The sequence below is a fragment of the Pelobates fuscus genome, chromosome 9 (genome assembly GCF_036172605.1).
Source record: "Pelobates fuscus isolate aPelFus1 chromosome 9, aPelFus1.pri, whole genome shotgun sequence".
Classification (NCBI taxonomy): Eukaryota; Metazoa; Chordata; class Amphibia; order Anura; family Pelobatidae; genus Pelobates; species Pelobates fuscus.
The window spans coordinates 57580518-57606298 of NC_086325.1; the positions used below are offsets into that span (position 1 = coordinate 57580518).

Consider the following 25781-nt stretch of genomic DNA (forward strand, 5'->3'; position numbering starts at 1 on the left):
AAGAGGGGCTACCTGCAATTCTGTCGGCACTTAAGCGTTTGGTGCAGGTTAAGCCATTCTTCTCCACTGAAAAGTGACAATTCAAAGCAAGGGGAAAAGACATGGTCTAAGCTTAAAAAATGTTCTGGTTCACCAAATACATTTTAAATTTAAGGCAAGAGTAGCTGAATGGAAATCATAGGTTACTTAGAGAACATTTGTAGAAAATATTTCCAGTTTGGCTAATTTGACCGCAAGTTTGAAATTCACCTTGAATTCTTACTTTAGTGTTGAAGTCCATTTTCAACGTCGCCAACTTCCTTGTGGCAAATAGAAGGGTTTCAGGTCTACCGTTTGAGTCATGCGCGCTTAGATTTTCTCTCAGCACCCACATTCCAAACGCCTCACTTGCCACGTCTACCTTTATTTTTCCCACTGTCAAACATTCCTGTCTGCTCAAGCGCTGGGATCTACTTGTTCCAGACAGATTCAGTGTCTTTCTGATCTAGAAACGTGCTTTGAGAAAATGCAAAGTCAATTGTCTCCTTGAAATGGATGTGAAGTCAGCATCATACGCAAAGAGGAAGGAGACCTCCCGGATACCTTGAAACAGCTTGTCAGCACTCAAGCAAGGGGTGAAGGTGTTGAAACTGACAATGATTTGCAGCAATTTGTGTGTAAGCCGGGAGAAGAGATTCAATTTACAAGCAGGTGAGCAGTGCAGCGCACAGTAGTTTTCTGGTTGACAGGCAGTGCTACGTTTTCAATCAGCCGAAAGTAGCTTTTCAATTGGACCATGTTACCAGGCACGCACGGAGCGCCAGCAGAGCGACGCTCCAAGAGCCCGGATAGCTCAGTCGGTAGAGCATCAGACTTTTAATCTGAGGGTCCAGGGTTCAAGTCCCTGTTCGGGCGCTCCCATGATTTTTAGATCACCAATGTTAAGAGGGGCTACCTGCAATTCTGTCGGCACTTAAGCGTTTGGTGCAGGTTAAGCCATTCTTCTCCACTGAAAAGTGACAATTCAAAGCAAGGGGAAAAGACATGGTCTAAGCTTAAAAAATGTTCTGGTTCACCAAATACATTTTAAATTTAAGGCAAGAGTAGCTGAATGGAAAACATAGGTTACTTAGAGAACATTTGTAGAAAATATTTCCAGTTTGGCTAATTTGACCGCAAGTTTGAAATTCACCTTGAATTCTTACTTTAGTGTTGAAGTCCATTTTCAACGTCGCCAACTTCCTTGTGGCAAATAGAAGGGTTTCAGGTCTACCGTTTGAGTCATGCGCGCTTAGATTTTCTCTCAGCACCCACATTCCAAACGCCTCACTTGCCACGCCTACCTTTATTTTTCCCACTGTCAAACATTCCTGTCTGCTCAAGCGCTGGGATCTACTTGTTCCAGACAGATTCAGTGTCTTTCTGATCTAGAAATGTGCTTTGAGAAAATGCAAAGTCAATTGTCTCCTTGAAATGGATGTGAAGTCAGCATCATACGCAAAGAGGAAGGAGACCTCCCGGATACCTTGAAACAGCTTGTCAGCACTCAAGCAAGGGGTGAAGGTGTTGAAACTGACAATGATTTGCAGCAATTTGTGTGTAAGCCGGGAGAAGAGATTCAATTTACAAGCAGGTGAGCAGTGCAGCGCACAGTAGTTTTCTGGTTGACAGGCAGTGCTACGTTTTCAATCAGCCGAAAGTAGCTTTTCAATTGGACCATGTTACCAGGCACGCACGGAGCGCCAGCAGAGCAACGCTCCAAGAGCCTGGATAGCTCAGTCGGTAGAGCATCAGACTTTTAATCTGAGGGTCCAGGGTTCAAGTCCCTGTTCGGGCGCTCCCATGATTTTTAGATCACCAATGTTATGTCGGCACAGACATATTGGTTTAGATCACCAATGTTATGTCGGCACTTAAGCGTTTGGTGCAGGTTAAGCCATTCTTCTCCACTGAAAAGTGACAATTCAAAGCAAGGGGAAAAGACATGGTCTAAGCTTAAAAAATGTTCTGGTTCACCAAATACATTTTAAATTTAAGGCAAGAGTAGCTGAATGGAAAACATAGGTTACTTAGAGAACATTTGTAGAAAATATTTCCAGTTTGGCTAATTTGACCGCAAGTTTGAAATTCACCTTGAATTCTTACTTTAGTGTTGAAGTCCATTTTCAACGTCGCCAACTTCCTTGTGGCAAATAGAAGGGTTTCGGGTCTACCGTTTGAGTCATGCGCGCTTAGATTTTCTCTCAGCACCCACATTCCAAACGCCTCACTTGCCACGCCTACCTTTATTTTTCCCACTGTCAAACATTCCTGTCTGCTCAAGCGCTGGGATCTACTTCTTCCAGACAGATTCAGTGTCTTTCTGATCTAGAAATGTGCTTTGAGAAAATGCAAAGTCAATTGTCTCCTTGAAATGGATGTGAAGTCAGCATCATACGCAAAGAGGAAGGAGACCTCCCGGATACCTTGAAACAGCTTGTCAGCACTCAAGCAAGGGGTGAAGGTGTTGAAACTGACAATGATTTGCAGCAATTTGTGTGTAAGCCGGGAGAAGAGATTCAATTTACAAGCAGGTGAGCAGTGCAGCGCACAGTAGTTTTCTGGTTGACAGGCAGTGCTACGTTTTCAATCAGCCGAAAGTAGCTTTTCAATTGGACCATGTTACCAGGCACGCACGGAGTGCCAGCAGAGCGACGCTCCAAGAGCCCGGATAGCTCAGTCGGTAGAGCATCAGACTTTTAATCTGAGGGTCCAGGGTTCAAGTCCCTGTTCGGGCGCTCCCATGATTTTTAGATCACCAATGTTAAGAGGGGCTACCTGCAATTCTGTCGGCACTTAAGCGTTTGGTGCAGGTTAAGCCATTCTTCTCCACTGAAAAGTGACAATTCAAAGCAAGGGGAAAAGACATGGTCTAAGCTTAAAAAATGTTCTGGTTCACCAAATACATTTTAAATTTAAGGCAAGAGTAGCTGAATGGAAAACATAGGTTACTTAGAGAACATTTGTAGAAAATATTTCCAGTTTGGCTAATTTGACCGCAAGTTTGAAATTCACCTTGAATTCTTACTTTAGTGTTGAAGTCCATTTTCAACGTCGCCAACTTCCTTGTGGCAAATAGAAGAGTTTCGGGTCTACCGTTTGAGTCATGCGCGCTTAGATTTTCTCTCAGCACCCACATTCCAAACGCCTCACTTGCCACGCCTACCTTTATTTTTCCCACTGTCAAACATTCCTGTCTGCTCAAGCGCTGGGATCTACTTGTTCCAGACAGATTCAGTGTCTTTCTGATCTAGAAATGTGCTTTGAGAAAATGCAAAGTCAATTGTCTCCTTGAAATGGATGTGAAGTCAGCATCATACGCAAAGAGGAAGGAGACCTCCCGGATACCTTGAAACAGCTTGTCAGCACTCAAGCAAGGGGTGAAGGTGTTGAAACTGACAATGATTTGCAGCAATTTGTGTGTAAGCCGGGAGAAGAGATTCAATTTACAAGCAGGTGAGCAGTGCAGCGCACAGTAGTTTTCTGGTTGACAGGCAGTGCTACGTTTTCAATCAGCCGAAAGTAGCTTTTCAATTGGACCATGTTACCAGGCACGCACGGAGCGCCAGCAGAGCGACGCTCCAAGAGCCCGGATAGCTCAGTCGGTAGAGCATCAGACTTTTAATCTGAGGGTCCAGGGTTCAAGTCCCTGTTCGGGCGCTCCCATGATTTTTAGATCACCAATGTTAAGAGGGGCTACCTGCAATTCTGTCGGCACTTAAGCGTTTGGTGCAGGTTAAGCCATTCTTCTCCACTGAAAAGTAACAATTCAAAGCAAGGGGAAAAGACATGGTCTAAGCTTAAAAAATGTTCTGGTTCACCAAATACATTTTAAATTTAAGGCAAGAGTAGCTGAATGGAAAACATAGGTTACTTAGAGAACATTTGTAGAAAATATTTCCAGTTTGGCTAATTTGACCGCAAGTTTGAAATTCACCTTGAATTCTTACTTTAGTGTTGAAGTCCATTTTCAACGTCGCCAACTTCCTTGTGGCAAATAGAAGGGTTTCGGGTCTACCGTTTGAGTCATGCGCGCTTAGATTTTCTCTCAGCACCCACATTCCAAACGCCTCACTTGCCACGCCTACCTTTATTTTTCCCACTGTCAAACATTCCTGTCTGCTCAAGCGCTGGGATCTACTTCTTCCAGACAGATTCAGTGTCTTTCTGATCTAGAAATGTGCTTTGAGAAAATGCAAAGTCAATTGTCTCCTTGAAATGGATGTGAAGTCAGCATCATACGCAAAGAGGAAGGAGACCTCCCGGATACCTTGAAACAGCTTGTCAGCACTCAAGCAAGGGGTGAAGGTGTTGAAACTGACAATGATTTGCAGCAATTTGTGTGTAAGCCGGGAGAAGAGATTCAATTTACAAGCAGGTGAGCAGTGCAGCGCACAGTAGTTTTCTGGTTGACAGGCAGTGCTACGTTTTCAATCAGCCGAAAGTAGCTTTTCAATTGGACCATGTTACCAGGCACGCACGGAGCGCCAGCAGAGCGACGCTCCAAGAGCCCGGATAGCTCAGTCGGTAGAGCATCAGACTTTTAATCTGAGGGTCCAGGGTTCAAGTCCCTGTTCGGGCGCTCCCATGATTTTTAGATCACCAATGTTAAGAGGGGCTACCTGCAATTCTGTCGCACTTAAGCGTTTGGTGCAGGTTAAGCCATTCTTCTCCACTGAAAAGTGACAATTCAAAGCAAGGGGAAAAGACATGGTCTAAGCTTAAAAAATGTTCTGATTCACCAAATACATTTTAAATTTAAGGCAAGAGTAGCTGAATGGAAAACATAGGTTACATAGAGAACATTTGTAGAAAATATTTCCAGTTTGGCTAATTTGACCGCAAGTTTGAAATTCACCTTGAATTCTTACTTTAGTGTTGAAGTCCATTTTCAACGTCGCCAACTTCCTTGTGGCAAATAGAAGGGTTTCAGGTCTACCGTTTGAGTCATGCGCGCTTAGATTTTCTCTCAGCACCCACATTCCAAACGCCTCACTTGCCACGCCTACCTTTATTTTTCCCACTGTCAAACATTCCTGTCTGCTCAAGCGCTGGGATCTACTTGTTCCAGACAGATTCAGTGTCTTTCTGATCTAGAAACGTGCTTTGAGAAAATGCAAAGTCAATTGTCTCCTTGAAATGGATGTGAAGTCAGCATCATACGCAAAGAGGAAGGAGACCTCCCGGATACCTTGAAACAGCTTGTCAGCACTCAAGCAAGGGGTGAAGGTGTTGAAGCTGACAATGATTTGCAGCAATTTGTGTGTAAGCCGGGAGAAGAGATTCAATTTACAAGCAGGTGAGCAGTGCAGCGCACAGTAGTTTTCTGGTTGACAGGCAGTGCTACGTTTTCAATCAGCCGAAAGTAGCTTTTCAATTGGACCATGTTACCAGGCACGCACGGAGTGCCAGCAGAGCGACGCTCCAAGAGCCCGGATAGCTCAGTCGGTAGAGCATCAGACTTTTAATCTGAGGGTCCAGGGTTCAAGTCCCTGTTCGGGCGCTCCCATGATTTTTAGATCACCAATGTTAAGAGGGGCTACCTGCAATTCTGTCGGCACTTAAGCGTTTGGTGCAGGTTAAGCCATTCTTCTCCACTGAAAAGTGACAATTCAAAGCAAGGGGAAAAGACATGGTCTAAGCTTAAAAAATGTTCTGGTTCACCAAATACATTTTAAATTTAAGGCAAGAGTAGCTGAATGGAAAACATAGGTTACTTAGAGAACATTTGTAGAAAATATTTCCAGTTTGGCTAATTTGACCGCAAGTTTGAAATTCACCTTGAATTCTTACTTTAGTGTTGAAGTCCATTTTCAACGTCGCCAACTTCCTTGTGGCAAATAGAAGAGTTTCGGGTCTACCGTTTGAGTCATGCGCGCTTAGATTTTCTCTCAGCACCCACATTCCAAACGCCTCACTTGCCACGCCTACCTTTATTTTTCCCACTGTCAAACATTCCTGTCTGCTCAAGCGCTGGGATCTACTTGTTCCAGACAGATTCAGTGTCTTTCTGATCTAGAAATGTGCTTTGAGAAAATGCAAAGTCAATTGTCTCCTTGAAATGGATGTGAAGTCAGCATCATACGCAAAGAGGAAGGAGACCTCCCGGATACCTTGAAACAGCTTGTCAGCACTCAAGCAAGGGGTGAAGGTGTTGAAACTGACAATGATTTGCAGCAATTTGTGTGTAAGCCGGGAGAAGAGATTCAATTTACAAGCAGGTGAGCAGTGCAGCGCACAGTAGTTTTCTGGTTGACAGGCAGTGCTACGTTTTCAATCAGCCGAAAGTAGCTTTTCAATTGGACCATGTTACCAGGCACGCACGGAGCGCCAGCAGAGCGACGCTCCAAGAGCCCGGATAGCTCAGTCGGTAGAGCATCAGACTTTTAATCTGAGGGTCCAGGGTTCAAGTCCCTGTTCGGGCGCTCCCATGATTTTTAGATCACCAATGTTAAGAGGGGCTACCTGCAATTCTGTCGGCACTTAAGCGTTTGGTGCAGGTTAAGCCATTCTTCTCCACTGAAAAGTGACAATTCAAAGCAAGGGGAAAAGACATGGTCTAAGCTTAAAAAATGTTCTGGTTCACCAAATACATTTTAAATTTAAGGCAAGAGTAGCTGAATGGAAAACATAGGTTACTTAGAGAACATTTGTAGAAAATATTTCCAGTTTGGCTAATTTGACCGCAAGTTTGAAATTCACCTTGAATTCTTACTTTAGTGTTGAAGTCCATTTTCAACGTCGCCAACTTCCTTGTGGCAAATAGAAGGGTTTCGGGTCTACCGTTTGAGTCATGCGCGCTTAGATTTTCTCTCAGCACCCACATTCCAAACGCCTCACTTGCCACACTTACCTTTATTTTTCCCACTGTCAAACATTCCTGTCTGCTCAAGCACTGGGATCTACTTGTTCCAGACAGATTCAGTGTCTTTCTGATCTAGAAACGTGCTTTGAGAAAATGCAAAGTCAATTGTCTCCTTGAAATGGATGTGAAGTCAGCATCATACGCAAAGAGGAAGGAGACCTCCCGGATACCTTGAAACAGCTTGTCAGCACTCAAGCAAGGGGTGAAGGTGTTGAAACTGACAATGATTTGCAGCAATTTGTGTGTAAGCCAGGAGAAGAGATTCAATTTACAAGCAGGTGAGCAGTGCAGCGCACAGTAGTTTTCTGGTTGACAGGCAGTGCTACGTTTTCAATCAGCCGAAAGTAGCTTTTCAATAGGACCATGTTACCAGGCACGCACGGAGCGCCAGCAGAGCGACGCTCCAAGAGCCTGGATAGCTCAGTCGGTAGAGCATCAGACTTTTAATCTGAGGGTCCAGGGTTCAAGTCCCTGTTCGGGCGCTCCCATGATTTTTAGATCACCAATGTTAACAGGGGCTACCTGCAATTCTGTCGGCACTTAAGCGTTTGTTGCAGGTTAAGCAATTCTTCTCCACTGAAAAGTGACAATTCAAAGCAAGGGGAAAAGACATGGTCTAAGCTTAAAAAATGTTCTGGTTCACCAAATACATTTTAAATTTAAGGCAAGAGTAGCTGAATGGAAAACATATGTTACTTAGAGAACATTTGTAGAAAATATTTCCAGTTTGGCTAATTTGACCGCAAGTTTGAAATTCACCTTGAATTCTTACTTTAGTGTTGAAGTCCATTTTCAACGTCGCCAACTTCCTTGTGGCAAATAGAAGGGTTTCGGGTCTACCGTTTGAGTCATGCGCGCTTAGATTTTCTCTCAGCACCCACATTCCAAACGCCTCACTTGCCACACCTACCTTTATTTTTCCCACTGCCAAACATTCCTGTCTGCTCAAGCACTGGGATCTACTTGTTCCAGACAGATTCAGTGTCTTTCTGATCTAGAAACGTTCTTTGAGAAAATGCAAAGTCAATTGTCTCCTTGAAATGGATGTGAAGTCAGCATCATACGCAAAGAGGAAGGAGACCTCCCGGATACCTTGAAACAGCTTGTCAGCACTCAAGCAAGGGGTGAAGGTGTAGAAACTGACAATGATTTGCAGCAATTTGTGTGTAAGCCAGGAGAAGAGATTCAATTTACAAGCATGTGAGCAGTGCAGCGCACAGTAGTTTTCTGGTTGACAGGCAGTGCTATGTTTTCAATCAGCCGAAAGTAGCTTTTCAATTGGACCATGTTACCAGGCACGCATGGAGCGCCAGCAGAGCGACGCTCCAAGAGCCCGGATAGCTCAGTCGGTAGAGCATCAGACTTTTAATCTGAGGGTCCAGGGTTCAAGTCCCTGTTCGGGCGCTCCCATGGTTTTGAGATCACCAATGTTAAGAGGGGCTACCTGCAATTCTGTCGGCACTTAAGCGTTTGGTGCAGGTTAAGCCATTCTTCTCCACTGAAAAGTGACAATTCAAAGCAAGGGGAAAAGACATGGTCTAAGCTTAAAAAATGTTCTGGTTCACCAAATACATTTTAAATTTAAGGCAACAGTAGCTGAATGGAAAACATAGGTTACTTAGAGAACATTTGTAGAAAATATTTCCAGTTTGGCTAATTTGACCGCAAGTATGAAATTCAACTTGAATTCTTACTTTAGTGTTGAAGTCCATTTTCAACGTCGCCAACTTCCTTGTGGCAAATAGAAGGGTTTCGGGTCTACCGTTTGAGTCATGCGCGCTTAGATTTTCTCTCAGCACCCACATTCCAAACGCCTCACTTGCCACACCTACCTTTATTTTTCCCACTGTCAAACATTCCTGTCTGCTCAAGCACTGGGATCTACTTGTTCCAGACAGATTCAGTGTCTTTCTGATCTAGAAACGTGCTTTGAGAAAATGCAAAGTCAATTGTCTCCTTGAAATGGATGTGAAGTCAGCATCATCCGCAAAGTGGAAGGAGACCTCCCGGATACCTTGAAACAGCTTGTCAGCACTCAAGCAAGGGGTGAAGGTGTTGAAACTGACAATGATTTGCAGCAATTTGTGTGTAAGCCAGGAGAAGAGATTCAATTTACAAGCAGGTGAGCAGTGCAGCGCACAGTAGTTTTCTGGTTGACAGGCAGTGCTACGTTTTCAATCAGCCGAAAGTAGCTTTTCAATTGGACCATGTTACCAGGCACGCACGGAGCACCAGCAGAGCGATGCTCCAAGAGCCCGGATAGCTCAGTCGGTAGAGCATCAGACTTTTAATCTGAGGGTCCAGGGTTCAAGTCCCTGTTCGGGCGCTCCCATGGTTTTTATATCACCAATGTTAAGAGAGGCTACCTGCAATTCTGTCGGCACTTAAGCGTTTGTTGCAGGTTAAGCCATTCTTCTCCACTGAAAAGTGACAATTCAAAGCAAGGGGAAAAGACATGGTCTAAGCTTAAAAAATTTTCTTGTTCACCAAATTCATTTTAAATTTAAGGCAAGAGTAGCTGAATGGAAAACATACGTTACTTAGAGAACATTTGTAGAAAATATTTCCAGTTTGGCTAATTTGACCGCAAGTTTGAAATTCAACTTGAATTCTTACTTTAGTGTTGAAGTCCATTTTCAACGTCGCCAACTTCCTTGTGGCAAATAGAAGGGTTTCGGGTCTACCGTTTGAGTCATGCGCGCTTAGATTTTCTCTCAGCACCCACATTCCAAACGCCTCACTTGCCACACCTACCTTTATTTTTCCCACTGTCAAACATTCCTGTCTGCTCAAGCACTGGGATCTACTTGTTCCAGACAGATTCAGTGTCTTTCTGATCTAGAAACGTGCTTTGAGAAAATGCAAAGTCAATTGTCTCCTTGAAATGGATGTGAAGTCAGCATTATACGCAAAGAGGAAGGAGACCTCCCGGATACCTTGAAACAGCTTGTCAGCACTCAAGCAAGGGGTGAAGGTGTAGAAACTGACAATGATTTGCAGTAATTTGTGGGTAAGCCAGGAGAAGAGATTCAATTTACAAGCATGTGAGCAGTGCAGCGCACAGTAGTTTTCTGGTTGACAGGCAGTGCTACGTTTTCAATCAGCCGAAAGTAGCTTTTCAATTGGACCATGTTACCAGGCACGCACGGAGCGCCAGCATAGCGACGCTCCAAGAGCCCGGATAGCTCAGTCGGTAGAGCATCAGACTTTTAATCTGAGGGTCCAGGGTTCAAGTCCCTGTTCGGGCGCTCCCATGATTTTTAGATCACCAATGTTAAGAGGGGCTACCTGCAATTCTGTCGGCACTTAAGCGTTTGGTGCAGGTTAAGCCATTCTTCTCCACTGAAAAGTGACAATTCAAAGCAAGGGGAAAAGACATGGTCTAAGCTTAAAAAATGTTCTGGTTCACCAAATACATTTTAAATTTAAGGCAAGAGTAGCTGAATGGAAAACATATGTTACTTAAAGAACATTTGTAGAAAATATTTCCAGTTTGGCTAATTTGACCGCAAGTTTGAAATTCACCTTGAATTCTTACTTTAGTGTTGAAGTCCATTTTCAACGTCGCCAACTTCCTTGTGGCAAATAGAAGGGTTTCGGGTCTACCGTTTGAGTCATGCGCGCTTAGATTTTCTCTCAGCACCCACATTCCAAACGCCTCACTTGCCACACCTACCTTTATTTTTCCCACTGCCAAACATTCCTGTCTGCTCAAGCACTGGGATCTACTTGTTCCAGACAGATTCAGTGTCTTTCTGATCTAGAAACGTTCTTTGAGAAAATGCAAAGTCAATTGTCTCCTTGAAATGGATGTGAAGTCAGCATCATACGCAAAGAGGAAGGAGACCTCCCGGATACCTTGAAACAGCTTGTCAGCACTCAAGCAAGGGGTGAAGGTGTAGAAACTGACAATGATTTGCAGCAATTTGTGTGTAAGCCAGGAGAAGAGATTCAATTTACAAGCATGTGAGCAGTGCAGCGCACAGTAGTTTTCTGGTTGACAGGCAGTGCTATGTTTTCAATCAGCCGAAAGTAGCTTTTCAATTGGACCATGTTACCAGGCACGCATGGAGCGCCAGCAGAGCGACGCTCCAAGAGCCCGGATAGCTCAGTTGGTAGAGCATCAGACTTTTAATCTGAGGGTCCAGGGTTCAAGTCCCTGTTCGGGCGCTCCCATGGTTTTGAGATCACCAATGTTAAGAGGGGCTACCTGCAATTCTGTCGGCACTTAAGCGTTTGGTGCAGGTTAAGCCATTCTTCTCCACTGAAAAGTGACAATTCAAAGCAAGGGGAAAAGACATGGTCTAAGCTTAAAAAATGTTCTGGTTCACCAAATACATTTTAAATTTAAGGCAACAGTAGCTGAATGGAAAACATAGGTTACTTAGAGAACATTTGTAGAAAATATTTCCAGTTTGGCTAATTTGACCGCAAGTATGAAATTCAACTTGAATTCTTACTTTAGTGTTGAAGTCCATTTTCAACGTCGCCAACTTCCTTGTGGCAAATAGAAGGGTTTCGGGTCTACCGTTTGAGTCATGCGCGCTTAGATTTTCTCTCAGCACCCACATTCCAAACGCCTCACTTGCCACACCTACCTTTATTTTTCCCACTGTCAAACATTCCTGTCTGCTCAAGCACTGGGATCTACTTGTTCCAGACAGATTCAGTGTCTTTCTGATCTAGAAACGTGCTTTGAGAAAATGCAAAGTCAATTGTCTCCTTGAAATGGATGTGAAGTCAGCATTATACGCAAAGAGGAAGGAGACCTCCCGGATACCTTGAAACAGCTTGTCAGCACTCAAGCAAGGGGTGAAGGTGTAGAAACTGACAATGATTTGCAGTAATTTGTGGGTAAGCCAGGAGAAGAGATTCAATTTACAAGCATGTGAGCAGTGCAGCGCACAGTAGTTTTCTGGTTGACAGGCAGTGCTACGTTTTCAATCAGCCGAAAGTAGCTTTTCAATTGGACCATGTTACCAGGCACGCACGGAGCGCCAGCATAGCAACGCTCCAAGAGCCCGGATAGCTCAGTCGGTAGAGCATCAGACTTTTAATCTGAGGGTCCAGGGTTCAAGTCCCTGTTCGGGCGCTCCCATGATTTTTAGATCACCAATGTTAAGAGGGGCTACCTGCAATTCTGTCGGCACTTAAGCGTTTGGTGCAGGTTAAGCCATTCTTCTCCACTGAAAAGTGACAATTCAAAGCAAGGGGAAAAGACATGGTCTAAGCTTAAAAAATGTTCTGGTTCACCAAATACATTTTAAATTTAAGGCAAGAGTAGCTGAATGGAAAACATATGTTACTTAAAGAACATTTGTAGAAAATATTTCCAGTTTGGCTAATTTGACCGCAAGTTTGAAATTCACCTTGAATTCTTACTTTAGTGTTGAAGTCCATTTTCAACGTCGCCAACTTCCTTGTGGCAAATAGAAGGGTTTCGGGTCTACCGTTTGAGTCATGCGCGCTTAGATTTTCTCTCAGCACCCACATTCCAAACGCCTCACTTGCCACACCTACCTTTATTTTTCCCACTGTCAAACATTCCTGTCTGCTCAAGCGCTGGGATCTACTTGTTCCAGACAGATTCAGTGTCTTTCTGATCTAGAAACGTGCTTTGAGAAAATGCAAAGTCAATTGTCTCCTTGAAATGGATGTGAAGTCAGCATCATACGCAAAGAGGAAGGAGACCTCCCGGATACCTTGAAACAGCTTGTCAGCACTCAAGCAAGGGGTGAAGGTGTTGAAACTGACAATGATTTGCAGCAATTTGTGTGTAAGCCAGGAGAAGAGATTCAATTTACAAGCAGGTGAGCAGTGCAGCGCACAGTAGTTTTCTGGTTGACAGGCAGTGCTACGTTTTCAATCAGCCGAAAGTAGCTTTTCAATTGGACCATGTTACCAGGCACGCACGGAGCGCCAACAGAGCGACGCTCCAAGAGCCCGGATAGCTCAGTCGGTAGAGCATCAGACTTTTAATCTGAGGGTCCAGGGTTCAAGTCCCTGTTCGGGCGCTCCCATGGTTTTTAGATCACCAATGTTAAGAGAGGCTACCTTCAATTCTGTCGGCACTTAAGCGTTTGTTGCAGGTTAAGCCATTCTTCTCCACTGAAAAGTGACAATTCAAAGCAAGGGGAAAAGACATGGTCTAAGCTTAAAAATTTTTCTTGTTCACCAAATACATTTTAAATTTAAGGCAAGAGTAGCTGAATGGAAAACATACGTTACTTAGAGAACATTTGTAGAAAATATTTCCAGTTTGGCTAATTTGACCGCAAGTTTGAAATTCAACTTGAATACTTAATTTAGTGTTGAAGTCCATTTTCAACGTCGCCAACTTCCTTGTTGCAAATAGAAGGGTTTCGGGTCTACCGTTTGAGTCATGCGCGCTTAGATTTTCTCTCAGCACCCACATTCCAAACGCCTCACTTGCCACACATACCTTTATTTTTCCCACTGTCAAACATTCCTGTCTGCTCAAGCGCTGGGATCTACTTGTTCCAGACAGATTCAGTGTCTTTCTGATCTAGAAACGTGCTTTGAGAAAATGCAAAGTCAATTGTCTCCTTGAAATGGATGTGAAGTCAGCATCATACGCAAAGAGGAAGGAGACCTCCCGGATACCTTGAAACAGCTTGTCAGCACTCAAGCAAGGGGTGAAGGTGTTGAAACTGACAATGATTTGCAGCAATTTGTGTGTAAGCCAGGAGAAGAGATTCAATTTACAAGCAGGTGAGCAGTGCAGCGCACAGTAGTTTTCTGGTTGACAGGCAGTGCTACGTTTTCAATCAGCCGAAAGTAGCTTTTCAATTGGACCATGTTACCAGGCACGCACGGAGCGCCAACAGAGCGACGCTCCAAGAGCCCGGATAGCTCAGTCGGTAGAGCATCAGACTTTTAATCTGAGGGTCCAGGGTTCAAGTCCCTGTTCGGGCGCTCCCATGGTTTTTAGATCACCAATGTTAAGAGAGGCTACCTTCAATTCTGTCGGCACTTAAGCGTTTGTTGCAGGTTAAGCCATTCTTCTCCACTGAAAAGTGACAATTCAAAGCAAGGGGAAAAGACATGGTCTAAGCTTAAAAATTTTTCTTGTTCACCAAATACATTTTAAATTTAAGGCAAGAGTAGCTGAATGGAAAACATACGTTACTTAGAGAACATTTGTAGAAAATATTTCCAGTTTGGCTAATTTGACCGCAAGTTTGAAATTCAACTTGAATACTTAATTTAGTGTTGAAGTCCATTTTCAACGTCGCCAACTTCCTTGTTGCAAATAGAAGGGTTTCGGGTCTACTGTTTGAGTCATGCGCGCTTAGATTTTCTCTCAGCACCCACATTCCAAACGCCTCACTTGCCACACTTACCTTTATTTTTCCCACTGTCAAACATTCCTGTCTGCTCAAGCACTGGGATCTACTTGTTCCAGACAGATTCAGTGTCTTTCTGATCTAGAAACGTGCTTTGAGAAAATGCAAAGTCAATTGTCTCCTTGAAATGGATGTGAAGTCAGCATCATACGCAAAGAGGAAGGAGACCTCCCGGATACCTTGAAACAGCTTGTCAGCACTCAAGCAAGGGGTGAAGGTGTTGAAACTGACAATGATTTGCAGCAATTTGTGTGTAAGCCAGGAGAAGAGATTCAATTTACAAGCAGGTGAGCAGTGCAGCGCACAGTAGTTTTCTGGTTGACAGGCAGTGCTACGTTTTCAATCAGCCGAAAGTAGCTTTTCAATAGGACCATGTTACCAGGCACGCACGGAGCGCCAGCAGAGCGACGCTCCAAGAGCCTGGATAGCTCAGTCGGTAGAGCATCAGACTTTTAATCTGAGGGTCCAGGGTTCAAGTCCCTGTTCGGGCGCTCCCATGATTTTTAGATCACCAATGTTAACAGGGGCTACCTGCAATTCTGTCGGCACTTAAGCGTTTGTTGCAGGTTAAGCAATTCTTCTCCACTGAAAAGTGACAATTCAAAGCAAGGGGAAAAGACATGGTCTAAGCTTAAAAAATGTTCTGGTTCACCAAATACATTTTAAATTTAAGGCAAGAGTAGCTGAATGGAAAACATATGTTACTTAGAGAACATTTGTAGAAAATATTTCCAGTTTGGCTAATTTGACCGCAAGTTTGAAATTCACCTTGAATTCTTACTTTAGTGTTGAAGTCCATTTTCAACGTCGCCAACTTCCTTGTGGCAAATAGAAGGGTTTCGGGTCTACCGTTTGAGTCATGCGCGCTTAGATTTTCTCTCAGCACCCACATTCCAAACGCCTCACTTGCCACACCTACCTTTATTTTTCCCACTGCCAAACATTCCTGTCTGCTCAAGCACTGGGATCTACTTGTTCCAGACAGATTCAGTGTCTTTCTGATCTAGAAACGTTCTTTGAGAAAATGCAAAGTCAATTGTCTCCTTGAAATGGATGTGAAGTCAGCATCATACGCAAAGAGGAAGGAGACCTCCCGGATACCTTGAAACAGCTTGTCAGCACTCAAGCAAGGGGTGAAGGTGTAGAAACTGACAATGATTTGCAGCAATTTGTGTGTAAGCCAGGAGAAGAGATTCAATTTACAAGCATGTGAGCAGTGCAGCGCACAGTAGTTTTCTGGTTGACAGGCAGTGCTATGTTTTCAATCAGCCGAAAGTAGCTTTTCAATTGGACCATGTTACCAGGCACGCATGGAGCGCCAGCAGAGCGACGCTCCAAGAGCCCGGATAGCTCAGTCGGTAGAGCATCAGACTTTTAATCTGAGGGTCCAGGGTTCAAGTCCCTGTTCGGGCGCTCCCATGGTTTTGAGATCACCAATGTTAAGAGGGGCTACCTGCAATTCTGTCGGCACTTAAGCGTTTGGTGCAGGTTAAGCCATTCTTCTCCACTGAAAAGTGACAATTCAAAGCAAGGGGAAAAGACATGGTCTAAGCTTAAAAAATGTTCTGGTTCACCAAATACATTTTAAATTTAAGGCAACAGTAGCTGAATGGAAAACATAGGTTACTTAGAGAACATTTGTAGAAAATATTTCCAGTTTGGCTAATTTGACCGCAAGTATGAAATTCAACTTGAATTCTTACTTTAGTGTTGAAGTCCATTTTCAACGTCGCCAACTTCCTTGTGGCAAATAGAAGGGTTTCGGGTCTACCGTTTGAGTCATGCGCGCTTAGATTTTCTCTCAGCACCCACATTCCAAACGCCTCACTTGCCACACCTACCTTTATTTTTCCCACTGTCAAACATTCCTGTCTGCTCAAGCACTGGGATCTACTTGTTCCAGACAGATTCAGTGTCTTTCTGATCTAGAAACGTGCTTTGAGAAAATGCAAAGTCAATTGTCTCCTTGAAATGGATGTGAAGTCAGCATCATCCGCAAAGTGGAAGGAGACCTCCCGGATACCTTGAAACAGCTTGTCAGCACTCAAGCAAGGGGTGAAGGTGTTGAAACTGACAATGATTTGCAGCAATTTGTGTGTAAGCCAGGAGAAGAGATTCAATTTACAAGCAGGTGAGCAGTGCAGCGCACAGTAGTTTTCTGGTTGACAGGCAGTGCTACGTTTTCAATCAGCCGAAAGTAGCTTTTCAATTGGACCATGTTACCAGGCACGCACGGAGCACCAGCAGAGCGATGCTCCAAGAGCCCGGATAGCTCAGTCGGTAGAGCATCAGACTTTTAATCTGAGGGTCCAGGGTTCAAGTCCCTGTTCGGGCGCTCCCATGGTTTTTATATCACCAATGTTAAGAGAGGCTACCTGCAATTCTGTCGGCACTTAAGCGTTTGTTGCAGGTTAAGCCATTCTTCTCCACTGAAAAGTGACAATTCAAAGCAAGGGGAAAAGACATGGTCTAAGCTTAAAAAATTTTCTTGTTCACCAAATTCATTTTAAATTTAAGGCAAGAGTAGCTGAATGGAAAACATACGTTACTTAGAGAACATTTGTAGAAAATATTTCCAGTTTGGCTAATTTGACCGCAAGTTTGAAATTCAACTTGAATTCTTACTTTAGTGTTGAAGTCCATTTTCAACGTCGCCAACTTCCTTGTGGCAAATAGAAGGGTTTCGGGTCTACCGTTTGAGTCATGCGCGCTTAGATTTTCTCTCAGCACCCACATTCCAAACGCCTCACTTGCCACACCTACCTTTATTTTTCCCACTGTCAAACATTCCTGTCTGCTCAAGCACTGGGATCTACTTGTTCCAGACAGATTCAGTGTCTTTCTGATCTAGAAACGTGCTTTGAGAAAATGCAAAGTCAATTGTCTCCTTGAAATGGATGTGAAGTCAGCATTATACGCAAAGAGGAAGGAGACCTCCCGGATACCTTGAAACAGCTTGTCAGCACTCAAGCAAGGGGTGAAGGTGTAGAAACTGACAATGATTTGCAGTAATTTGTGGGTAAGCCAGGAGAAGAGATTCAATTTACAAGCATGTGAGCAGTGCAGCGCACAGTAGTTTTCTGGTTGACAGGCAGTGCTACGTTTTCAATCAGCCGAAAGTAGCTTTTCAATTGGACCATGTTACCAGGCACGCACGGAGCGCCAGCATAGCGACGCTCCAAGAGCCCGGATAGCTCAGTCGGTAGAGCATCAGACTTTTAATCTGAGGGTCCAGGGTTCAAGTCCCTGTTCGGGCGCTCCCATGATTTTTAGATCACCAATGTTAAGAGGGGCTACCTGCAATTCTGTCGGCACTTAAGCGTTTGGTGCAGGTTAAGCCATTCTTCTCCACTGAAAAGTGACAATTCAAAGCAAGGGGAAAAGACATGGTCTAAGCTTAAAAAATGTTCTGGTTCACCAAATACATTTTAAATTTAAGGCAAGAGTAGCTGAATGGAAAACATATGTTACTTAAAGAACATTTGTAGAAAATATTTCCAGTTTGGCTAATTTGACCGCAAGTTTGAAATTCACCTTGAATTCTTACTTTAGTGTTGAAGTCCATTTTCAACGTCGCCAACTTCCTTGTGGCAAATAGAAGGGTTTCGGGTCTACCGTTTGAGTCATGCGCGCTTAGATTTTCTCTCAGCACCCACATTCCAAACGCCTCACTTGCCACACCTACCTTTATTTTTCCCACTGCCAAACATTCCTGTCTGCTCAAGCACTGGGATCTACTTGTTCCAGACAGATTCAGTGTCTTTCTGATCTAGAAACGTTCTTTGAGAAAATGCAAAGTCAATTGTCTCCTTGAAATGGATGTGAAGTCAGCATCATACGCAAAGAGGAAGGAGACCTCCCGGATACCTTGAAACAGCTTGTCAGCACTCAAGCAAGGGGTGAAGGTGTAGAAACTGACAATGATTTGCAGCAATTTGTGTGTAAGCCAGGAGAAGAGATTCAATTTACAAGCATGTGAGCAGTGCAGCGCACAGTAGTTTTCTGGTTGACAGGCAGTGCTATGTTTTCAATCAGCCGAAAGTAGCTTTTCAATTGGACCATGTTACCAGGCACGCATGGAGCGCCAGCAGAGCGACGCTCCAAGAGCCCGGATAGCTCAGTTGGTAGAGCATCAGACTTTTAATCTGAGGGTCCAGGGTTCAAGTCCCTGTTCGGGCGCTCCCATGGTTTTGAGATCACCAATGTTAAGAGGGGCTACCTGCAATTCTGTCGGCACTTAAGCGTTTGGTGCAGGTTAAGCCATTCTTCTCCACTGAAAAGTGACAATTCAAAGCAAGGGGAAAAGACATGGTCTAAGCTTAAAAAATGTTCTGGTTCACCAAATACATTTTAAATTTAAGGCAACAGTAGCTGAATGGAAAACATAGGTTACTTAGAGAACATTTGTAGAAAATATTTCCAGTTTGGCTAATTTGACCGCAAGTATGAAATTCAACTTGAATTCTTACTTTAGTGTTGAAGTCCATTTTCAACGTCGCCAACTTCCTTGTGGCAAATAGAAGGGTTTCGGGTCTACCGTTTGAGTCATGCGCGCTTAGATTTTCTCTCAGCACCCACATTCCAAACGCCTCACTTGCCACACCTACCTTTATTTTTCCCACTGTCAAACATTCCTGTCTGCTCAAGCACTGGGATCTACTTGTTCCAGACAGATTCAGTGTCTTTCTGATCTAGAAACGTGCTTTGAGAAAATGCAAAGTCAATTGTCTCCTTGAAATGGATGTGAAGTCAGCATTATACGCAAAGAGGAAGGAGACCTCCCGGATACCTTGAAACAGCTTGTCAGCACTCAAGCAAGGGGTGAAGGTGTAGAAACTGACAATGATTTGCAGTAATTTGTGGGTAAGCCAGGAGAAGAGATTCAATTTACAAGCATGTGAGCAGTGCAGCGCACAGTAGTTTTCTGGTTGACAGGCAGTGCTACGTTTTCAATCAGCCGAAAGTAGCTTTTCAATTGGACCATGTTACCAGGCACGCACGGAGCGCCAGCATAGCAACGCTCCAAGAGCCCGGATAGCTCAGTCGGTAGAGCATCAGACTTTTAATCTGAGGGTCCAGGGTTCAAGTCCCTGTTCGGGCGCTCCCATGATTTTTAGATCACCAATGTTAAGAGGGGCTACCTGCAATTCTGTCGGCACTTAAGCGTTTGGTGCAGGTTAAGCCATTCTTCTCCACTGAAAAGTGACAATTCAAAGCAAGGGGAAAAGACATGGTCTAAGCTTAAAAAATGTTCTGGTTCACCAAATACATTTTAAATTTAAGGCAAGAGTAGCTGAATGGAAAACATATGTTACTTAAAGAACATTTGTAGAAAATATTTCCAGTTTGGCTAATTTGACCGCAAGTTTGAAATTCACCTTGAATTCTTACTTTAGTGTTGAAGTCCATTTTCAACGTCGCCAACTTCCTTGTGGCAAATAGAAGGGTTTCGGGTCTACCGTTTGAGTCATGCGCGCTTAGATTTTCTCTCAGCACCCACATTCCAAACGCCTCACTTGCCACACCTACCTTTATTTTTCCCACTGTCAAACATTCCTGTCTGCTCAAGCGCTGGGATCTACTTGTTCCAGACAGATTCAGTGTCTTTCTGATCTAGAAACGTGCTTTGAGAAAATGCAAAGTCAATTGTCTCCTTGAAATGGATGTGAAGTCAGCATCATACGCAAAGAGGAAGGAGACCTCCCGGATACCTTGAAACAGCTTGTCAGCACTCAAGCAAGGGGTGAAGGTGTTGAAACTGACAATGATTTGCAGCAATTTGTGTGTAAGCCAGGAGAAGAGATTCAATTTACAAGCAGGTGAACAGTGCAGCGCACAGTAGTTTTCTGGTTGACAGGCAGTGCTACGTTTTCAATCAGCCGAAAGTAGCTTTTCAATTGGACCATGTTACCAGGCACGCACGGAGCGCCAGCAGAGCAACGCTCCAAGAGCCCGGATAGCTCAGTCGGTAGAGCATCAGACTTTTAATCTGAGGGTCCAGGGTTCAAGTCCCTGTTCGGGCGCTCCCATGATTTTTAGATCACCAATGTTAAGAGGGGCTACCTGCAATTCTGTCGGCACTTAAGCGTTTGGTGCAGGTTAAGCCATTCTTCTCCACTGAAAAGTGACAATTCAAAGCAAGGGGAAAAGACATGGTCTAAGCTTAAAAAATGTTCTGGTTCACCAAATACATTTTAAATTTAAGGCAAGAGTAGCTGAATGGAAAACATAGGTTACTTAGAGAACATTTGTAGAAAATATTTCCAGTTTGGCTAATTTGACCGCAAGTTTGAAATTCACCTTGAATTCTTACTTTAGTGTTGAAGTCCATTTTCAACGTCGCCAACTTCCTTGTGGCAAATAGAAGGGTTTCGGGTCTACCGTTTGAGTCATGCGCGCTTAGATTTTCTCTCAGCACCCACATTCCAAACGCCTCACTTGCCACGCCTACCTTTATTTTTCCCACTGTCAAACATTCCTGTCTGCTCAAGCGCTGGGATCTACTTGTTCCAGACAGATTCAGTGTCTTTCTGATCTAGAAACGTGCTTTGAGAAAATGCAAAGTCAATTGTCTCCTTGAAATGGATGTGAAGTCAGCATCATACGCAAAGAGGAAGGAGACCTCCCGGATACCTTGAAACAGCTTGTCAGCACTCAAGCAAGGGGTGAAGGTGTTGAAACTGACAATGATTTGCAGCAATTTGTGTGTAAGCCGGGAGAAGAGATTCAATTTACAAGCAGGTGAGCAGTGCAGCGCACAGTAGTTTTCTGGTTGACAGGCAGTGCTACGTTTTCAATCAGCCGAAAGTAGCTTTTCAATTGGACCATGTTACCAGGCACGCACGGAGCGCCAGCAGAGCGACGCTCCAAGAGCCCGGATAGCTCAGTCGGTAGAGCATCAGACTTTTAATCTGAGGGTCCAGGGTTCAAGTCCCTGTTCGGGCGCTCCCATGATTTTTAGATCACCAATGTTAAGAGGGGCTACCTGCAATTCTGTCGGCACTTAAGCGTTTGGTGCAGGTTAAGCCATTCTTCTCCACTGAAAAGTGACAATTCAAAGCAAGGGGAAAAGACATGGTCTAAGCTTAAAAAATGTTCTGGTTCACCAAATACATTTTAAATTTAAGGCAAGAGTAGCTGAATGGAAAACATAGGTTACTTAGAGAACATTTGTAGAAAATATTTCCTGTTTGGCTAATTTGACCGCAAGTTTGAAATTCACCTTGAATTCTTACTTTAGTGTTGAAGTCCATTTTCAACGTCGCCAACTTCCTTGTGGCAAATAGAAGGGTTTCGGGTCTACCGTTTGAGTCATGCGCGCTTAGATTTTCTCTCAGCACCCACATTCCAAACGCCTCACTTGCCACGACTACCTTTATTTTTCCCACTGTCAAACATTCCTGTCTGCTCAAGCGCTGGGATCTACTTGTTCCAGACAGATTCAGTGTCTTTCTGATCTAGAAACGTGCTTTGAGAAAATGCAAAGTCAATTGTCTCCTTGAAATGGATGTGAAGTCAGCATCATACGCAAAGAGGAAGGAGACCTCCCGGATACCTTGAAACAGCTTGTCAGCACTCAAGCAAGGGGTGAAGGTGTTGAAACTGACAATGATTTGCAGCAATTTGTGTGTAAGCCGGGAGAAGAGATTCAATTTACAAGCAGGTGAGCAGTGCAGCGCACAGTAGTTTTCTGGTTGACAGGCAGTGCTACGTTTTCAATCAGCCGAAAGTAGCTTTTCAATTGGACCATGTTACCAGGCACGCACGGAGCGCCAGCAGAGCGACGCTCCAAGAGCCCGGATAGCTCAGTCGGTAGAGCATCAGACTTTTAATCTGAGGGTCCAGGGTTCAAGTCCCTGTTCGGGTGCTCCCATGATTTTTAGATCACCAATGTTAAGAGGGGCTACCTGCAATTCTGTCGGCACTTAAGCGTTTGGTGCAGGTTAAGCCATTCTTCTCCACTGAAAAGTGACAATTCAAAGCAAGGGGAAAAGACATGGTCTAAGCTTAAAAAATGTTCTGGTTCACCAAATATATTTTAAATTTAAGGCAAGAGTAGCTGAATGGAAAACATAGGTTACTTTGAGAACATTTGTAGAAAATATTTCCAGTTTGGCTAATTTGACCGCAAGTTTGAAATTCACCTTGAATTCTTACTTTAGTGTTGAAGTCCATTTTCAACGTCGCCAACTTCCTTGTGGCAAATAGAAGGGTTTCGGGTCTACCGTTTGAGTCATGCGCGCTTAGATTTTCTCTCAGCACCCACATTCCAAACGCCTCACTTGCCACGACTACCTTTATTTTTCGAACTGTCAAACATTCCTGTCTGCTCAAGCGCTGGGATCTACTTGTTCCAGACAGATTCAGTGTCTTTCTGATCTAGAAACGTGCTTTGAGAAAATGCAAAGTCAATTGTCTCCTTGAAATGGATGTGAAGTCAGCATCATACGCAAAGAGGAAGGAGACCTCCCGGATACCTTGAAACAGCTTGTCAGCACTCAAGCAAGGGGTGAAGGTGTTGAAACTGACAATGATTTGCAGCAATTTGTGTGTAAGCCAGGAGAAGAGATTCAATTTACAAGCAGGTGAGCAGTGCAGCGCACAGTAGTTTTCTGGTTGACAGGCAGTGCTACGTTTTCAATCAGCCGAAAGTAGCTTTTCAATTGGACCATGTTACCAGGCACGCACGGAGCGCCAGCAGAGCAACGCTCCAAGAGCCCGGATAGCTCAGTCGGTAGAGCATCAGACTTTTAATCTGAGGGTCCAGGGTTCAAGTCCCTGTTCGGGCGCTCCCATGATTTTTAGATCACCAATGTTAACAGGGGCTACCTTCAATTCTGTCGGCACTTAAGCGTTTGTTGCAGGTTAAGCCATTCTTCTCCACTGAAAAGTGACAATTCAAAGCAAGGGGAAAAGACATGGTCTAAGCTTAAAAAATGTTCTGGTTCACCAAATACATTTTAAATTTAAGGCAAGAGTAGCTGAATGGAAAACATATATTACTTAGAGAACATTTGTAGAAAATATTTCCAGTTTGGCTAATTTGACCGCAAGTTTGAAATTCAACTTGAATTCTTACTTTAGTGTTGAAGTCCATTTTCAACGTCGCCAACTTCCTTGTGGCAAATAGAAGGGTTTCGGGTCTACCGTTTGAGTCATGCGCGCTTAGATTTTCTCTCAGCACCCACATTCCAAACGCCTCACTTGCCACACCTACCTTTATTTTTCCCACTGTCAAACATTCCTGTCTTCTCAAGCGCTGGGATCTACTTGTTCCAGACAGATTCAGTGTCTTTCTGATCTAGAAATGTGCTTTGAGAAAATGCAAAGTCAATTGTCTCCGTGAAATGGATGTGAAGTCAGCATCATACGCAAAGAGGAAGGAGACCTCCCGGATACCTTGAAACAGCTTGTCAGCACTCAAGCAAGGGGTGAAGGTGTTGAAACTGACAATGATTTGCAGCAATTTGTGTGTAAGCCAGGAGAAGAGATTCAATTTACAAGCAGGTGAGCAGTGCAGCGCACAGTAGTTTTCTGGTTGACAGGCAGTGCTACGTTTTCAATCAGCCGAAAGTAGCTTTTCAATTGGACCATGTTACCAGGCACGCACGGAGCGCCAGCAGAGCGACGCTCCAAGAGCCCGGATAGCTCAGTCGGTAGAGCATCAGACTTTTAATCTGAGGGTCCAGGGTTCAAGTCCCTGTTCGGGCGCACCCATGATTTTTAGATCACCAATGTTAACAGGGGCTACCTGCATTTCTGTCGGCACTTAAGCGTTTGTTGCAGGTTAAGCCATTCTTCTCCACTGAAAAGTGACAATTCAAAGCAAGGGGAAAAGACATGGTCTAAGCTTAAAAAAATTTCTGGTTCACCAAATACATTTTAAATTTAAGGCAAGAGTAGCTGAATGGAAAACATATGTTACTTAGAGAACATTTGTAGAAAATATTTCCAGTTTGGCTAATTTGAACGCAAGTTTGAAATTCAACTTGAATTCTTACTTTTGTGTTGAAGTCCATTTTCAACGTCGCCAACTTCCTTGTGGCAAATAGAAGGGTTTCGGGTCTACCGTTTGAGTCATGCGCGCTTAGATTTTCTCTCAGCACCCACATTCCAAACGCCTCACTTGCCACACCTACCTTTATTTTTCCCACTGTCAAACATTCCTGTCTGCTCAAGCGCTGGGATCTACTTGTTCCAGACAGATTCAGTGTCTTTCTGATCTAGAAACGTGCTTTGAGAAAATGCAAAGTCAATTGTCTCCTTGAAATGGATGTGAAGTCAGCATCATACGCAAAGAGGAAGGAGACCTCCCGGATACCTTGAAACAGCTTGTCAGCACTCAAGCAAGGGGTGAAGGTGTTGAAACTGACAATGATTTGCAGCAATTTGTGTGTAAGCCAGTAGAAGAGATTCAATTTACAAGCAGGTGAGCAGTGCAGCGCACAGTAGTTTTCTGGTTGACAGGCAGTGCTCCGTTTTCAATCAGCCGAAAGTAGCTTTTCAATTGGACCATGTTACCAGGCACGCACGGAGCGCCAGCAGAGTGACGCTCCAAGAGCCCGGATAGCTCAGTCGGTAGAGCATCAGACTTTTAATCTGAGGGTCCAGGGTTCAAGTCCCTGTTTGGGTGCTCCCGTGATTTTTAGATCACCAATGTTAAGAGGGGCTACCTGCAATTCTGTCGGCACTTAAGCGTTTGTTGAAGGTTAAGCCATTCTTCTCCACTGAAAAGTGACAATTCAAAGCAAGGGGAAAAGACATGGTCTAAGCTTAAAAAATGTTCTGGTTCACCAAATACATTTTAAATTTAAGGCAAGAGTAGCTGAATGGAAAACATATGTTACTTAGAGAACATTTGTAGAAAATATTTCCAGTTTGGCTAATTTGACCGCAAGTTTGAAATTCAACTTGAATTCTTACTTTAGTGTTGAAGTCCATTTTCAACGTCGCCAACTTCCTTGTGGCAAATAGAAGGGTTTCGGGTCTACCGTTTGAGTCATGCGCGCTTAGATTTTCTCTCAGCACCCACATTCCAAACGCCTCACTTGCCACACCTACCTTTATTTTTCCCACTGTCAAACATTCCTGTCTGCTCAAGCGCTGGGATCTACTTGTTCCAGACAGATTCAGTGTCTTTCTGATCTAGAAACGTGCTTTGAGAAAATGCAAAGTCAATTGTCTCCTTGAAATGGATGTGAAGTCAGCATCATACGCAAAGAGGAAGGAGACCTCCCGGATACCTTGAAACAGCTTGTCAGCACTCAAGCAAGGGGTGAAGGTGTTGAAACTGACAATGATTTGCAGCAATTTGTGTGTAAGCCAGGAGAAGAGATTCAATTTACAAGCAGGTGAGCAGTGCAGCGCACAGTAGTTTTCTGGTTGACAGGCAGTGCTCCGTTTTCAATCAGCCGAAAGTAGCTTTTCAATTGGACCATGTTACCAGGCACGCACGGAGCGCCAGCAGAGCGACGCTCCAAGAGCCCGGATAGCTCAGTCGGTAGAGCATCAGACTTTTAATCTGAGGGTCC

At 44.0% G+C, this 25781-nt stretch overlaps 26 non-coding genes across 26 annotated transcripts; all 26 read left to right on the plus strand.

Annotated features, from left to right (window-relative positions):
- The first annotated feature begins 821 nt into the window (after positions 1–821).
- On the plus strand, positions 822–894 carry TRNAK-UUU (transfer RNA lysine (anticodon UUU)). Its single transcript has one exon. It is a non-coding gene; the product is annotated as a tRNA-Lys (tRNA).
- Positions 895–1743: 849 nt separating this feature from the next.
- Positions 1744–1816, plus strand: TRNAK-UUU (transfer RNA lysine (anticodon UUU)). Its single transcript has one exon. It is a non-coding gene; the product is annotated as a tRNA-Lys (tRNA).
- An 867-nt stretch (positions 1817–2683) lies between these two features.
- Positions 2684–2756, plus strand: TRNAK-UUU (transfer RNA lysine (anticodon UUU)). The gene has a single exon. It is a non-coding gene; the product is annotated as a tRNA-Lys (tRNA).
- An 849-nt stretch (positions 2757–3605) lies between these two features.
- Positions 3606–3678, plus strand: TRNAK-UUU (transfer RNA lysine (anticodon UUU)). Its single transcript has one exon. It is a non-coding gene; the product is annotated as a tRNA-Lys (tRNA).
- Positions 3679–4527: 849 nt separating this feature from the next.
- Positions 4528–4600, plus strand: TRNAK-UUU (transfer RNA lysine (anticodon UUU)). The gene has a single exon. It is a non-coding gene; the product is annotated as a tRNA-Lys (tRNA).
- Positions 4601–5448: 848 nt separating this feature from the next.
- Positions 5449–5521, plus strand: TRNAK-UUU (transfer RNA lysine (anticodon UUU)). Its single transcript has one exon. It is a non-coding gene; the product is annotated as a tRNA-Lys (tRNA).
- An 849-nt stretch (positions 5522–6370) lies between these two features.
- On the plus strand, positions 6371–6443 carry TRNAK-UUU (transfer RNA lysine (anticodon UUU)). The gene has a single exon. It is a non-coding gene; the product is annotated as a tRNA-Lys (tRNA).
- An 849-nt stretch (positions 6444–7292) lies between these two features.
- Positions 7293–7365, plus strand: TRNAK-UUU (transfer RNA lysine (anticodon UUU)). The gene has a single exon. It is a non-coding gene; the product is annotated as a tRNA-Lys (tRNA).
- An 849-nt stretch (positions 7366–8214) lies between these two features.
- TRNAK-UUU (transfer RNA lysine (anticodon UUU)) lies at positions 8215–8287 on the plus strand. The gene has a single exon. It is a non-coding gene; the product is annotated as a tRNA-Lys (tRNA).
- An 849-nt stretch (positions 8288–9136) lies between these two features.
- Positions 9137–9209, plus strand: TRNAK-UUU (transfer RNA lysine (anticodon UUU)). Its single transcript has one exon. It is a non-coding gene; the product is annotated as a tRNA-Lys (tRNA).
- An 849-nt stretch (positions 9210–10058) lies between these two features.
- Positions 10059–10131, plus strand: TRNAK-UUU (transfer RNA lysine (anticodon UUU)). The gene has a single exon. It is a non-coding gene; the product is annotated as a tRNA-Lys (tRNA).
- An 849-nt stretch (positions 10132–10980) lies between these two features.
- TRNAK-UUU (transfer RNA lysine (anticodon UUU)) lies at positions 10981–11053 on the plus strand. The gene has a single exon. It is a non-coding gene; the product is annotated as a tRNA-Lys (tRNA).
- An 849-nt stretch (positions 11054–11902) lies between these two features.
- On the plus strand, positions 11903–11975 carry TRNAK-UUU (transfer RNA lysine (anticodon UUU)). Its single transcript has one exon. It is a non-coding gene; the product is annotated as a tRNA-Lys (tRNA).
- Positions 11976–12824: 849 nt separating this feature from the next.
- TRNAK-UUU (transfer RNA lysine (anticodon UUU)) lies at positions 12825–12897 on the plus strand. The gene has a single exon. It is a non-coding gene; the product is annotated as a tRNA-Lys (tRNA).
- Positions 12898–13746: 849 nt separating this feature from the next.
- TRNAK-UUU (transfer RNA lysine (anticodon UUU)) lies at positions 13747–13819 on the plus strand. Its single transcript has one exon. It is a non-coding gene; the product is annotated as a tRNA-Lys (tRNA).
- An 849-nt stretch (positions 13820–14668) lies between these two features.
- Positions 14669–14741, plus strand: TRNAK-UUU (transfer RNA lysine (anticodon UUU)). The gene has a single exon. It is a non-coding gene; the product is annotated as a tRNA-Lys (tRNA).
- Positions 14742–15590: 849 nt separating this feature from the next.
- Positions 15591–15663, plus strand: TRNAK-UUU (transfer RNA lysine (anticodon UUU)). The gene has a single exon. It is a non-coding gene; the product is annotated as a tRNA-Lys (tRNA).
- An 849-nt stretch (positions 15664–16512) lies between these two features.
- On the plus strand, positions 16513–16585 carry TRNAK-UUU (transfer RNA lysine (anticodon UUU)). The gene has a single exon. It is a non-coding gene; the product is annotated as a tRNA-Lys (tRNA).
- Positions 16586–17434: 849 nt separating this feature from the next.
- TRNAK-UUU (transfer RNA lysine (anticodon UUU)) lies at positions 17435–17507 on the plus strand. The gene has a single exon. It is a non-coding gene; the product is annotated as a tRNA-Lys (tRNA).
- Positions 17508–18356: 849 nt separating this feature from the next.
- Positions 18357–18429, plus strand: TRNAK-UUU (transfer RNA lysine (anticodon UUU)). Its single transcript has one exon. It is a non-coding gene; the product is annotated as a tRNA-Lys (tRNA).
- Positions 18430–19278: 849 nt separating this feature from the next.
- TRNAK-UUU (transfer RNA lysine (anticodon UUU)) lies at positions 19279–19351 on the plus strand. The gene has a single exon. It is a non-coding gene; the product is annotated as a tRNA-Lys (tRNA).
- An 849-nt stretch (positions 19352–20200) lies between these two features.
- TRNAK-UUU (transfer RNA lysine (anticodon UUU)) lies at positions 20201–20273 on the plus strand. Its single transcript has one exon. It is a non-coding gene; the product is annotated as a tRNA-Lys (tRNA).
- An 849-nt stretch (positions 20274–21122) lies between these two features.
- Positions 21123–21195, plus strand: TRNAK-UUU (transfer RNA lysine (anticodon UUU)). The gene has a single exon. It is a non-coding gene; the product is annotated as a tRNA-Lys (tRNA).
- An 849-nt stretch (positions 21196–22044) lies between these two features.
- Positions 22045–22117, plus strand: TRNAK-UUU (transfer RNA lysine (anticodon UUU)). The gene has a single exon. It is a non-coding gene; the product is annotated as a tRNA-Lys (tRNA).
- An 849-nt stretch (positions 22118–22966) lies between these two features.
- On the plus strand, positions 22967–23039 carry TRNAK-UUU (transfer RNA lysine (anticodon UUU)). The gene has a single exon. It is a non-coding gene; the product is annotated as a tRNA-Lys (tRNA).
- Positions 23040–23888: 849 nt separating this feature from the next.
- Positions 23889–23961, plus strand: TRNAK-UUU (transfer RNA lysine (anticodon UUU)). Its single transcript has one exon. It is a non-coding gene; the product is annotated as a tRNA-Lys (tRNA).
- Positions 23962–25781: the final 1820 nt, after the last annotated feature.